Source organism: Pseudorca crassidens, chromosome 16, assembly GCF_039906515.1.
Source record: "Pseudorca crassidens isolate mPseCra1 chromosome 16, mPseCra1.hap1, whole genome shotgun sequence".
Classification (NCBI taxonomy): Eukaryota; Metazoa; Chordata; class Mammalia; order Artiodactyla; family Delphinidae; genus Pseudorca; species Pseudorca crassidens.
Window position 1 is genome coordinate 53,630,660 of NC_090311.1, and position 14,574 is coordinate 53,645,233.

Genomic DNA, 14,574 nt, shown 5'->3' on the forward strand with positions numbered 1-14,574 from the left:
TCAACCTCCTCTCCTCTGCTCTGGGGCCAAGAGCAGCGGGGCTCTGAAAGCAGTTTAGGGACAAGGTGGGCATAAGGTCTGGCCTGAGAGGACATGAGTTGACCAGCTGGACTTCTGACGGGGGTGACCAGCAGCATGAACCTATTCTTAGATGGTCTGTGTCATCCCTTCTTGTGCCTCCCCTTGGGCACTGCCATGGGCACTGTGGCAAGGTTGTAGAATTCCTCACTGAGGCCATCTGTCACATCAGGAAAGACTCACTGAGAGCTCTCGGGCGGGCCCCTTCCCATCTCTGGACCTCCTTCTCCCTTTCTGTACCAGTAAGTTGGTTGACTTAATTCTGACAAGGCAAACTCGTTTCCTCTCACTTGCTGCCTTGGATGGACTAGTCCTGGTGGGCTCAAGGGCTGCCTGAGAAAAAGCCAGAGTCCCGAGCACTGGATGGGTGAATGACTGCATGTTTGCCAGGTGATCTGCTATTCCCGGGCTCCATGAGGAAAGTCCATGGGACACCTAGAGTCCTGTCCAGGCCTCCTGAGAGGACTTGGAACAGGGGCCTCATGGAGGAAGGGTACGTGTGAGACGGGCACAGTCCGGGGAAGGCTAGTCTCTGGGAGGAAAGAGCAGATGTCCAAGAGCGCATCCGGTTACCATCGGAAAGGGACTCAGGAATTAAGTGAGGTCAGGGTGGGTGCAGGACCTGGGCCCAACATTGGGCTTCTTTCCTCTCTCAGAGAGAAACTGTAAAGTTACGAGCATGGAAAGGGCTCATGGGAGTTGCAGAGGCTGGGAACAAAGCCTGAGGACCTGTGCAAAGGACAGGGGGTCACCAGGCTGGCTGAGGTAGTGGGAGGGGAGAAGCTTCCTGGCCAGAGAAGTACCTCCTTCCAAGAGGAAGATGAGCTGCATTTTCCACAGGGGCTTCCAGACAATGGCATCTGAGGTCTGGTTGGATGTCACATCCAACTCACCCAACCTCTCCCAGCCCAGGAAACACATCTCCCACCGAGCAAAGGGAACAGAATGAAGAGCGCTCCTTAGTACTCCATTGTGCCCGCACCTGCAACAGCTACCCTCCGAGACGGGAGCAGCTGCACAGACCTGCCTTCCTCAACACCCCTAGGGTAAACCACCCAGACAGGCAGGAAGATATTCACCAGACATTGGGAAAACAGAATGAGAGGCAAGGACAGAGACACTCACTGTTGCTTCCTCTAGGGCTCCAGAAGCTCCAGGCAAATAGAGTTTCCTGGGCAGGCACTGGCTTTTTATACACGCCCTGTAATGTAAGCCTCCCAGCCCCGGTTTTCCGAGAGATGCGGGGCAATTTACTTCCTTGTTGACACACTCAATTTCACCCCACCTGGGTCCTGGACACCTGTCACTGATGTTTGTAAAACTACACACACATCACCTTAGAGTTCATAGAGCACCCTCAGCCCACGATTTCATCTGCACCTCACTGCAGCCCTGTGAGTTCAGTGGCAGCATCAGTGTCTGTATTTCACAGATGTCCGGGAATCCAAGGTCCAGAGAAGACCAGCAAGTTGTACAATGACCTCCACGTCTTGCAAAAGCAGCTTGTGTCTGCAGAGTCCACTCTTTTGCTTCCTGCTCTAGATGTAGGACAGCCTCCCACTTGCCTTTTATGGGATGGCCTCCCCTTAACTTGGTTGCCCGAATCTCTCCACATTTTTAGCCAGTGTTTGTCCATTCCATGGCTCTAGTGGCCAGTTTGGATCCCTGAGCTGCTAATATACTGTTGCAACCATCCCCAAGGAAACTCTAACTTCCAGTGACTGTGGGGCAGCTGCTGGCATCTCTGCTTGCTTTTAGATCCCTGTGACTTTATCTCTTCCATCAACCCTTCGCCTAGGTCTACACACCAGCCACCCCAGGTCTCCAATCCTCTCCTTTGGCCACCCCACTGGAGGTGCTGACTTGCTCCTGGGTTTTGATGATCCCTGTATATTATGGAATCTATAATGCCAGCTTTCCTCAGTTGGTAGGGAAAGGTCTTCTCTTTTCCATCCTGCAATTTTTTGAAGGAGGATCCCATAGTAGAGAACATGGGCCCCTAATGCTTGAGCTCTTCCATTATTAACACACAGCCCTCTCTATTCTAAGAGATTCATGTGCCCTGCCCCCTAGAGATGTAGGTCAGCATGGAGGTTGAACTGAACATTAGCTCTCCTCTCCCCACAAAGCCTAATTGTCAAGTCTTATCCCGGTGGCTAGACAAACCCTCCTTATTTATGGTGACTTTTATTTCAGGAGTCCTATACTTTGTTCCTTCCTGCAAGCTGGCTTCTACTAACTACCACCTCCTAGACTGTCAAATACATCCCTCATGATGCCCTCAGGCCCCATTATAGCCCAGAATATGGTGTTTCCTTTGTCTAACTTCACATTCCAACAGAATCCAGTTCTATTTATGATCAAGCCCAGACACTCGTGTTGCAATGATAACCTTTGCTTTTCTCAGTTCCACCAACACAGGTGAGAAGAATCACAATGGCTTTCACGCAGAGGATCACTGGACCACACTGTCTTCCCAATACAAAGTCCAGGATGACTGCACAGTTTCTTTGGGAGCTGGTCACTGGTGCTGTACTGCAGCTGCAGAAGTATCTGCACCCCGTGGTGGACTTCATCAGCTGCACTTTTGTCAGAGCTAAGCTGTAGCCTCTGGTATTTTACCGGCTGCTCGTCCACATTACTGTTGAAACACCCAGCTCAGTGGGCCCATGTAGGGTTAGGCCATTCAAGATGGCTGTTCTCTTGCTCTCTCTACATTCCCCCTGCTCGACCAGTCCCTGCTTCACTCACATGACTATCCAATCCTTTTAATTATAGGGCTTAATTAGTAACTGCCTACCCACTGCCCCAGCTGTTGGTTTCCTTGGTAACTGATGAGCCAACCTGACGTCAATTCCCCCTATAAATGGTAGCCTCCTCCCCCCCGAGTGAGGATTGTTACGTCCTTCCTGCTCTCTGCCGAAGGTGGTATGTTGTGGCTCTAGGACCCTTGTGCTTTGGACGTGTAAGATCCCTTGTCCAATAAGCCACTGATGTCTTTGTCACTGTCTCCGGGCACTTTCTTCGGTCACAAGGCTGGGCGTCAACAAGGCTTGCAGGCCTACGGGGTGCAGCTCAACAAATGGTGAGTCAGCCAAAACGCTGAGGAAACTCCCGGGAGAGCCGAGACGCTGGGGAATAAGGACGGGGAATGGAAAGTTGCGGGGGTAATCCTGGGGTGGCCGTCCACCAGCATGTGGGGCCCCACGGCAGCTGACTACTGTGAGAGTTGTCTTTCTGTCCCATTGTATTGATGACATCCTGTTAACCTTAGAGCCCCTTTCCAGTTTAAAAGCAGCAGCCCAGTGCATGAGGAGGGCTGGTGAATACAGACAAAACGCAAGAGACTTTCTGGGTTTTTTTTGTTGTTTTTATCTACAAAATACAAACATACCCCTGATCTGCCACCCCCAAACAATTACAGACACAGGCTTTAAGGATATTCACTGAGGGACAGGCTTGTGAATTGGACGTGGCCAGTTACGCTGAAGGGTTTGTTTGAGGCCTGTGACAACGGCAAAACAATAAAGGTACCCTTGGGCTTCTGGTCCCAGCTATGGCAGGGGGCAGAGCAGCGATACAGTGTGATGGAGCAAAGCTATATGCAGCCTACGAGGCCTTACAACAGGTGGAAGGTATTACAAAAGGCCTACCCGCGTTGTTAAGCAATGCAAAAACCCCCACTTTAGCGGCCATGAAGTTCAGGCCTGGGCCGATAAAATGCTATACCTGGCATTTTCACCTGCTCTTCAACCCCACTGCTGCCAGGCTAATTGAAGGATGAGCGGCCTACTTAAACAACAATTGAGGCGGGAGACCTGCTGTCTCAACCTGTGGACCAGGAGGCTAACGCAGCTCATACAAATTTACAGCTAAACATCCCCGCAGCAATCATCCCAGTGCCTATGCCGTGTTAACCCAGAGGCAACTGGTCAACACTATCCGAGTTCAACTGTTGAGCGGCCCAGGACCATTGCCAACTAATGATCAGGACAGTAACTCACTTTCGCCCTTCCCACAGAATCTACCCCCAGGGGAACATATTATAAATGGCCCTGGGACTGGCAGGTAAGTCCCCTGGCGGTTTGGGTTTGCCGTCCCATGGAGATTAGGACTAAAAAGGAATTAATAGATTTCACCTTTCTTCTACCCAGCCCCACCTAAGACTACTAAGGTAATAAATCCAGGCCCCTTACTGTAGAAAGACGCCATTATATTAACCCTATGGTCTGTTAAACCCCCTCTCTAGTATTTGGCACCGGCCGTGGGGACTGAGGGTGGACAGGTGGTATGGTACTGCAGCTCAGGACAAAAACCACAGGCAGGGGTGGTGTTATGTCAGAATGCTGTTACTGGGCTTCCCTGGTGGCTCCGTGGTTGAGAGTCCGCCTGCCGATGCGGGGGACATGGGTTCGTGCCCTGGTCCGGGAGGATCCCACATGCCGCAGAACGGCTGGGCCCGTGAGCCATGGCCGCTGAGCCTGCGCGTCCGGAGCCTGTGCTCCGCAACGGGAGAGGCCACAACAGTGAGAGGCCCACGTACTGCCAAAAAAAAAAAAGAATGCTGTTACTGCTTGTATTTTTGCTTAATGGTCATGATCTTCCCTGTATCGAGTTGGTTAGACATCTTACATTTCGTCTCTAGTCTGAGCGGAGGGAATCTGTTTGCAGACTGGGTGACAACGGTGGCCTCACTGCAAAATGAGTCTGATTGGTGGGTCTACAGTGAGATACCACTGTTGTCCTCCTCTGGAATTCCATGAACAACTGACCCGATAAGCGCCTGGCCCCAAAGTTTACCCACCTTTTGGACTCTCAGTACTCTCTAGCTGCTGTTGTCTGTATCGAATTTGTGGTATCTGGTAGCAGTGCACCTCTACCTAGCTGACCCCAGGGATATCGTGGAAGAGGGGCAGACCAAGATTACAAGGGTCATGTGGGATATGTAGGGGGGCAGTGTATGGTCAGGTCATTCAAGATGGCTGTTCTCTTGCTCTCTCTACATCCCCCTGCTCCAACAGGCCCTGCTTCACTCACATGACTATCCAATCCTCTTAATTATAGGGCTTAACTAGTATCTGCCTACATGCTTGCCCCTGCCTAGCTGCTGGTTTCCATGGTAACTGATAAGCCAACCTGACATCAATTCCCCCTATAAATGGTAGCCTCCTTCTCCCCCAGTGTCAAAGATTGCAGCCATGTCCTACTGCTCTACATGGTGGGGTGTTGCTCAAGGACACTTCTGCTTTGGATGTGTAAGATCCCTGTCCAATAAACCATTGATGTCTTTGTCACTGTCTCTGGCTCTTCCTTCAGTCTCAAGGCTGAGTATCTACAAGGCTTGCAGGCCTGTGAGGTACAGCCCAACCATGGTGGACAGGTTGCTTTGGTTTCGGTCCCAGGGAACAGTCAGGGGAGGTCTGGCATTGCGGCCTTCTGCCGGGGCAGTCACGGACCCACTTCTGCTCTGCTCCGGGTGCTGAGCTCTTTGGTTCTAAAACCATAGCTAGGGTAGAAAAAAGGAGACATGGACCTCAGAAGAAGTAAGATTCCAGCTCAGTTGCCCCCTGATCTGTCAGGCAGAGGGCAATGTCTGTTAGGCCTAATCTTGGGGATCCTATTTATATCTTTCACCTGGTCCTTGCAAACTAGGTGCAAATTCAGGGCAACTATCCACACCTGGCTAGGAGTGGCTCCTACATTGGTTGGCTAGAATGCCAGGCTCCTCATACACTATTACCTCTCTTGCCCTTTCCCTGAAAGTTGATGTCTTAATATCTCCCACTTAATGAGTCCTAGGGCAAATAGTGATCTGCTTCCCCTTCCCTACCCAGAATACTCAAGTCCTCAGGTATACAAGCATTCCTTAAAACCTTTCCCCCGTCTGCTAAGAGCTGTGATCCAAAGGAAAAATCACCTTCTCTGGCTCAGATGGATGTCCCAGTTCAGGCATGGTTGAAATCATGCCTTCAGTGAATGTGCCCACTTGATATGACTACAAGCCCATCTCTTACGGACAGACGTTCAGACACAGGCAGCCACCAAGTCCAGATGAAAAACACCTGAATCTAGAATCAACACTCTTCTTTCAGGGTTGTATCAGGAAAGGAGCTCTCCTGATGAGGCTGAATTTCCTCTCCATCCATGGAGAACAGAGGTCAGAACACCAGGTCTTGCAAGCCAGTTGAAGTAGAATCACAGGTTCTTGGATACAAACGAGTCTTTTGAGACTCTGATATACCCAAAACCACTATCTTCATAACTTATGGAGAACAACAGTTCTCAACCAGGGGCAGTTGTGTCTCCACCCCCAACCAAGGATAAGGTCAGTGACCCTATATGATTAGGTTACTAGGGGTAGGGGAGGATGGATGTGGATTTTGGGCAGGGTCTGTGTGGGCCCCTAGGCCCCTCAGGCACAAGATGCTGATAAACAAATGTTACCTCTGCTTGCATATTAACTTCAGAACTTACCAGAGATGCAGTCTTCAGCACAGGTAGTACCTTGGAGATGGACATATTGTTTATTTCTTTATTCCTAATCAGCCTGATCCTTCATTATTTCATGGACTTTCCTTTTGGACCATCCATTCAAATGGGCCTGGAGCCATCAGCCACCTATGGCCACGTGTTCCCAAGTGATGCACATTCACTACTAGGATTTGAGTAAATGCTGTCTCAGACACCCAAAAGGGAAGTATGAAGAGAAATACATCATCTTGGGAGTTCCCTGGTGGCTTCGTGGTTAGGATTCCGGGCTTTCACTGCCGTGGCCAGGGTTCAACCCCTGGTCAGGGAACTGAGATCCCACAAGCCATGTGGTGCAACCACACCCCCACCCCCACCCCCCAAAAAAACCGCAGAAAAGTCTTCTCCCCAGCATGCCCTCAGATGGAAGTTCCTGTAACCCATAGCTTATTGGGAACTATAACATTTGAAAAAACCCTATATCTAATAAGTTGCTTCACTTTATTTGTTGGTAGTCTGAATATGGCTTCTTCTAGAATAACTATTTTCTTCTAGCTGTCTCTTTGATCTCTAGATGCATTGTTTTCTTTCTTTTTTATATTGATTATTCCATTCAAAATTATTCTACTGGTCTGTAAACAGTCCTGTGTCAAAAAAGTAGTACAAAAAAAGGAATCCTGGTCTGAAAACTGGAAATATGGGTATTATTTTCATCCAGAGTCCTTATACTATATATTGTTCATTATTCTGTAGTATTGATTGCAGTGATCAATGACAATGTACCATGATCAAGTTGACCCTATTGCTTACATTCTCTACAGTGTCCACATGTGACTTAATTTTCTATTGTGAAGTGAATATCCAGTACAATTCCCTTCCCCCATCAGTGAATGTCCCAAACCAAGTTTTCCTCCATTGGTAGAAGATATAGACAAATTTATTTTTTGTATTTAATCCTTCACATTGTATGATATAACGTGCAAAAATTTCTTAGCAAAATACCTGATATAAGGTATTGAGTCAAAATTGCTAGCCCAGGTTGTCTCTTTATCTTGACCCTGAGACATAATGAAAGAGAAATTCAAGCATACCTGGATTCTAGTTTCTGGAATGCCAATTTTTTTTTTAATTGAAATATACTTAACATACAGCATTGTATAAATTTAAGGTGTACAACATGTTAATTTGATACATTTATATATTGTAATATGATTACCATTGTAGTGATAATTAGCCCCTTTAACATAAACCATAATTATAATTTCTTTATAGTGGATGGAATATTAGGTTCTAGTCTCTTAGCATGTTTGATTAAAATATACTGTTGTCTATATTCACTATACTCTGTATTTGATCTCAAGGACGTATTTACTCTTGTTGCAAGTTTGTACACTTAAAAAAACATGTTCTAACTCCCCTCTCATTATCCCCTAGTAACCATTTACTCTGTTTTTATGGGTTAGGCTTTTTTTAGATTCCATGTGTAAGTGATATCATACAGTATTTGTCTTTCTCTGTCTGACTATGTCATTCTGCCTAATGTCCCCAAGATCCATCCATGTTGTTGCAAGTGGCAGGATATACTTCTTTCTCATGGCTGAATAGTATTTCATTGCACGTATGTGTATACCTCATCTTCTTTATCCATTCATCTGTTGATGGGCACCTAGGTTGTTTCTATATCTGAGCTATTAAGAATAATGCTATAAAAAACATGGGAGTGCATATATCTCTTAAAAAACCTCTTTTCATTTCCTTATGACATGTACCCAGAAACAGAATTGCTACATCATAGGGTAGATCTGTTTATTTTTTTGAGATACGTCTATATTGATTTCCATAGTAGCTGAACCGACTTGCATTCCTAGTGTACACGATGTGTTCCCTTTTCTCTTCATCCTTGCCAACACTTGCCATCCCTTGTCTTCCTGGTTATAGCCATTCTTAAAGGTGTGAGGTGTTAGCTTATTGTGCTTTTGATTTATATTTCTCTTTTCATGTACCTATTAACATGTACATGTTTCATGTACATCTTTTCATGTACCTACTATTAACTATTTGCATGTTTTCTTTGGGAAAATGTCTGTTTCATCCCTTTGCCTATTTTAAAATCAGATTGTTATTGAGTTGTATGAGTTCTTTATATGTTTTGGATATTAACCCCTATATATGGTTTGCAAAAATTTTCTCCCATTCTGTAGGTTGCCTTTTCATTTAATTGTTTCCTTTGCTGTGCAGAGGCTTTTAAGTTTGATGTAGTCACATTGGTTGTTTTTTTGCTTTTATCGTTTGTGCTTTTGGTGTTATATCTAAAAAATCATTGCCAACACCGATGTTGAGGAACTTCTACCCTATGTTTTCTTCCAGGAGTTTTATGATATCGGGTCTTATGTCTATGATTGATTTCAAGTTAATTTTTGTGAGTGTTGTAAGATAGGGGTCCAATTTCATTATTCTGCATGTGTTGACCCAGTTTTCTCAACACCACTGATTGAAGAGACCATCGTTTGCCCATTGAGTGTTCTTCGCTCCCTTGTCAAATATTTTGACCGTATTAGGAGGGTTTCATTCTGGGCTCTCTATTCTGATCTACTGGTCTGTGTGTCTATTTTTAGTCTAATACCATACTGTTTTTATGACTATAGCTTTGTTGTGTATTTTGAAATCAGGAGGTGTGATACCTCCAACTTTGTTCTTCTTTCTCAGGATTGCTTTGGCTATTCAGGGTGTTTTGTGGTTCCATACAAATTTTGGGATTTTTTTTTCTATTTCTGTAAAGAATGCCATTAGAATTCTGATAGGGATAGAATTGAATCTATCGATGGTGACCTATATCTATAAATCTGTTATCTATATCTAAATCTATGACCATTCTAACAATATTAAATCTTTCAATTCATGAACATCAAATGTCTTTCCATTTGTTTTTGCCTCTGATTTCTTTCAACAAAGTCTTGTACTTTTCATTGTACAGTTTCACTTAAGTGGTTAAAATCTTTGCTAGGCATTTTATTGCTTTTAAAGCTATTAAAATGGGCTAGTTTCCTTCATTTCTTTTTTAGATGTTTCATTATTCATATATATGGAAATGCTGATTTCTGTATGTTGATTTTTTTTTCTTTTTTTTATCTTTCAACTTTACTGATTTTGTTATTTCCAACAGTTTTGGGTTGAGTCTTTGGGATTTTCTATATGTAAAATTATATCATCTGCAAATGGTGGCAATTTACTTCTTTTTGATTTGGAAGCATTTTATTTCTTTGTCTTGCCTAATTGCTCTAGCTAGGACTTCCAGTGCTGTATTGAATAAGAGTGATGAGAGTGGGTATCCTTGTCTTGACAATGATCTTAGAGAAAAGTTTTTCAATTTTTCAGCATTGAGTAGATTGTTAGCTGTGGGTTTGTCATATTTGGCCTTTATTATGTTAAAGTGTGTTTCTCCTATATACAGTAGGTTAAGGGTTTTTGTCATGAAAGGATGTTATATTCTGTCAAATGCTTTTCCTGCATCTATGGAGGTGATCATGTAATTTTTATCTTTCATTCTATTAATGGGATGTATCATATTTATTGATATGCATATATTGAACCATCCTTGCATCCCAGGGGTAAATCTCCCTTGCTCATCATGTATAATCCTTTTAATGTGTTCTTGAATTTGGTTTACTAATATTCTTTGCATCTATATTCATCAGGGATATTGGTCTGTAGTTTTCTTTCCTTGTACTGTCCTTATCTGGCTTTGGTATCAGGGTAATGCTGGCCTTGTAGAATATGTTTGGAAGTATTCCCTTCTCTTCAATCATTTGGAAGAGTTTGAGAAGATTTGGCATTAATTCTTTAAATGTTTGGTAGAATTCATCAGTGAAGCCATCTGGTCCTGGGGTTTTCTGTGTTGGGTTTTTAAAAATTACTGTTTCAGTTTCTTATTACTGGTCTGTTTAAATTTCTATTTCCTCCTGATTCAGTCTTAGTAGGTTGTGTGTCTCTAGGGATTTATTCATTTCTTCTAGATTATCTAATTTGTTGGCATATAATTGTTTATAGTCTCTTATGATCCTAAGTATTTCTATAGTGTCAGTTGTAATGTATTCTCTTTCATTTGTAAGTTTAGTCGTTTCTTCTTTAACTAAATGTTTATTGATTTTTTAAAATGTTTTTGAAAAACCAGACCTTTGTTTTGTTGACCCTTTTTATTGTTTTTCTGGTCTTTATTTCATTTACTTCTGCTCTGATCTTTATTATTTCCTTCCTTCTACTAACTTTCAGCTTAATTTGTTCTTTTCTAGTTCCTTGAGGTGTAAAGTTAGCTTGTTTATTTGAGATCTTTCTAATTTCTTAATATTTGCAGTTATCTCTAAAACTTTCCTTTCAGAACTGATTTTGCCACACCCCCTAGGATTCAATATGTGTGTATCTACTTTCATTTGTTTGGAGATAATTTTTTATTTCCCTTTTGATTTCTTCTTTGGCCCATTGGTTGTTCAGAAAGGTGGTGTTTAGTTTCCACATATTTGTAGATATTCCAGCTTTCCTCTTGTTGTTGATTTCTAGTTTCTAACCACTGTGTCAGAAAATATAATTGGTATAATTTTTTTAACATCTTTATTGGAGTATAATTGCTTTACAATGTTGTGTTAGTTTCTGCTGTGTAACAAAGTGAATCCGCTATATGTATACATACACGCTCATATCCCCTCCCTCATGCGTCTCCCTCCCACCCTCCCTATCCCACCCCTCTAGGTGATGACAAAGCACCAAGCTGAGCTCCCGGTGCTCTGCAGCTGCTTCGCACTATCTATTTTACTTTTGGTAGTATATATATGTCCATGCCACTCTCTCACTTCATCCCAGCTTACGCTTCCCATTCCCCCTGTCCTCAAGTCCATTCTCTATGTCTGTGTCTTTATTCCTGTCCTGCCCCTAGGTTCTACAGAACCTATTCTGTTTTTAGATTCCATATATACATATGTTAGCATACGGTATTTGTTTTTCTCTTACTTCACTCTGTATGACAGACTCTAGGTCCATCCACCTAACTACAAATAACTCAATTTCATTTCTTTTTTTTCTTCTTTTTTTTTTTTTTTTGTGGTACGTGGGCCTCTCACTGTTGTGGCCTCTCCTGTTGTGGAGCACAGGCTCCAGATGCGAAGGCTCAGCAGCCATGGCTCACGGGGCTAGCCGCTCCACGGCATGTGGGATCTTCCTGGGCTGTGGCACGAAACCGTGTCCCCTACATCGGCAGGTGGACTCTCAACCACTGCGCCACCAGGGAAGCCCCAATTTCGTTTCTTTCTATGGCTGAGTAATATTCCATTGTATATATGTGTTACGTCTTTATCCATTCATCTGTCAATGTACACTTAGGTTGCTTCCATGTCCTGGCTATTGTAAATAGAGGTGCAATGAACATTGTGGTACATGACTCTTTTTGAGTTATGGTTTTCTCAGGGTATATGCCCAGTAGTGGGATTGCTGGGTCATATGGTAGTTCTATTTATAGTTTTCTAAGGAACCTCCATACTGTTCTCCATAGTGGCTGTATCAATTTACATTCCCACCAACAGTGCAAGAGGGTTCCCTTTTCTCCACACCCTCTTCAGCAGTTTTTGTTTGTAGATTTTTTGATGATGGCCATTCTGACTGGTGTGAGGTGATACCTCATTGTAGTTTTGATTTGCATTTCTCTAATGATTAGTGATGTTGAGCATTCTTCCATGTGTTTTTTGGCAATCTGCATATCCTCTTTGGAGATATGTCTATTTAGGTCTTCTGCCCATTTTTGTATTGGGTTGTTTGTTTTTTTGATATTAAGCTGCATGAGCTGCTTGTAAATTTTGGAGATTAATCCTTTGTCAGTTGCTTCATTTGCAAATATTTCCTCCAGTTATCAGGGTTGTCATTTCATCTTTTTTATGTTTTCCTTTGCTGTGCAAAGGTTTTAAGTTTCATTAGGGCCCATTTGTTTATTTTTTTTCTTATTTCCTTTTCCCTAGGAGGTGGGTCAAAAAGGAGCTTGCTGTGATTTATGTTGTAGAGTGTTCTGCCTATGTTTTCCTCTAAGAGTTTTATACTGTCTTGCCTTAGATTTAGGTCTTTAATCCATTTTGAGTTTATTTTTGTGTATGGTGTTAGGGAGTGTTCTAATTTCCTTCTTTTACATGTAGCTGTCCAGTTTTCACAGCATCACTTATTGAAGAGGCTGTCTTTTCTCCATTGTATATTCTTGCCTCTTTTAACAAAGATAAGGTGACCATATGTGCATGGGTTTATCTCTGGGCTTTCTATCCTGTTCCATTGATCTATCTTTCTGTTTTTGTGCCAGTACCATACTGTCTCGATTACTGTAGCTTTGTAGTATAGTCTGAAGTCTGGGAGCCTGATTCCTCCAGCTCTGCTTTTCCTTTTCAAGATTGTTTTGGCTATTCGGGGTCTTTTGTGTTTCCATACAAATTGTGAAATTTTTTGTTCTGGTTCTGTGAAAAATGCCAGTGGTAGTTTGATAGGGATTGCATTGAATCTGTAGATTGCTTTGGGTGGTAGAGCCATTTTCACAATGTTGATTCTTCTGATCCAAGATCATGCCATATCTCTCCATCTGTTTGTATCATCTTTAATTTCTTTCACCAGTGTCTTAAAATTTTCTGCATACAGGTCTTTTGTCTCCTTAGGTAGGTTTATTCCTAGGTATTTTATTCTTTTTGTTGCAATGGTAAATGGGAGTGTTTCCTTGATTTCACTTTCAGATTTTTCATCATTAGTGTATAAGAATGTCAGAGATTTCTGTGCATTAATTTTGTATCCTGCTACTTTACCAAATTCATTGATTAGCTCTAGTAGTTTTCTGGTAGCATCTTTAGGATTCTCTATGTATAGTATCATGTCATCTGCAAACAGTGACAGCTTTACTTCTTCTTTTCTAATTTGGATTCCTTTTATTTCCTTTTCTTCTCTGGTTGCTGTGGCTAAAACTTCCAAAACTATGTTGAATAAGAGTGGTGAGAGTGGGCAACCTTGTCTTGTTCCTGATCTTAGTGGAAATGCTTTCAGTTTTTCACCATTGAGGACGATGTTGGCTGTGGGTTTGTCATATATGGCCTTTATTGTGTTGAGGTAAGTTCTCTCTATGCCTACTTTCTGGAGGGTTTTTATCATAAATGGGTGTTAAATTTTGTCAAAAGCTTTTTCTGCATCTATTGAGATGATCATATGGTTTTTCTCCTTCAATTTGTTAATATGGTGTATCCACTGATTGACTTGCGTATATTGAAGAATCCTTGCATTCCTGGGATAAACCCCACTTGATCATGTTGTATGATCCTTTTATTGTGCTGTTGGATTCTGTTTGCTAGTATTTTGTTGAGGATTTTTGCATCTATGTTCATCAGTGATATTGGCCTGTAGTTTTATTTCTTTGTGACATCTTTGGTTTTGATATCAGGGTGATGGTGGCCTCATGGAATGAGTTTGGGAGTGTTCCTCCCTCTGCTATATGTTGGAAGAGTTTGAAGAGGATAGGTGTTAGCTCTACTCTAAATGTTTGATAGAGTTCACCCGTGAAGCCATGTTGTCCTGGGCTTTTGTTTGTTGGAAGATTTTTAATCACAGTTTCAATTTCAGTGCTTGTGAGTTGTCTGTTTATATTTTCTATTTCTTCCTGGTTCAGTCTTGGAAGTTTGTGCTTTTCTAAGAATTTGTCCATTTCTTCCAGGTTGTCCATTTTATTGGCATTTAAAGCTTGTGTTTCCTTATTTATTTTCAGTCTGGATGATCTGTCCATTGGTGAAAGTGGGGTGTTAAAGTCCCCTGCTATGAACGTGTTACTGTCGATTTCCCCTTTTATGGCTGTTAGTATTTGCCTTATGTATTGAGGTGCTCCTATGTTGGGTGCAATAAATATTTACAATTGTTATATCTTCTTCTTGGATTGATCCCTTGTTCATTACGTAGTGTCCTTCTTTGTCTCTTGTAATAGTCTTTATTTTAAAGTCTATTTTGTTTGATATGAGAATTGCTGCTCCAGCT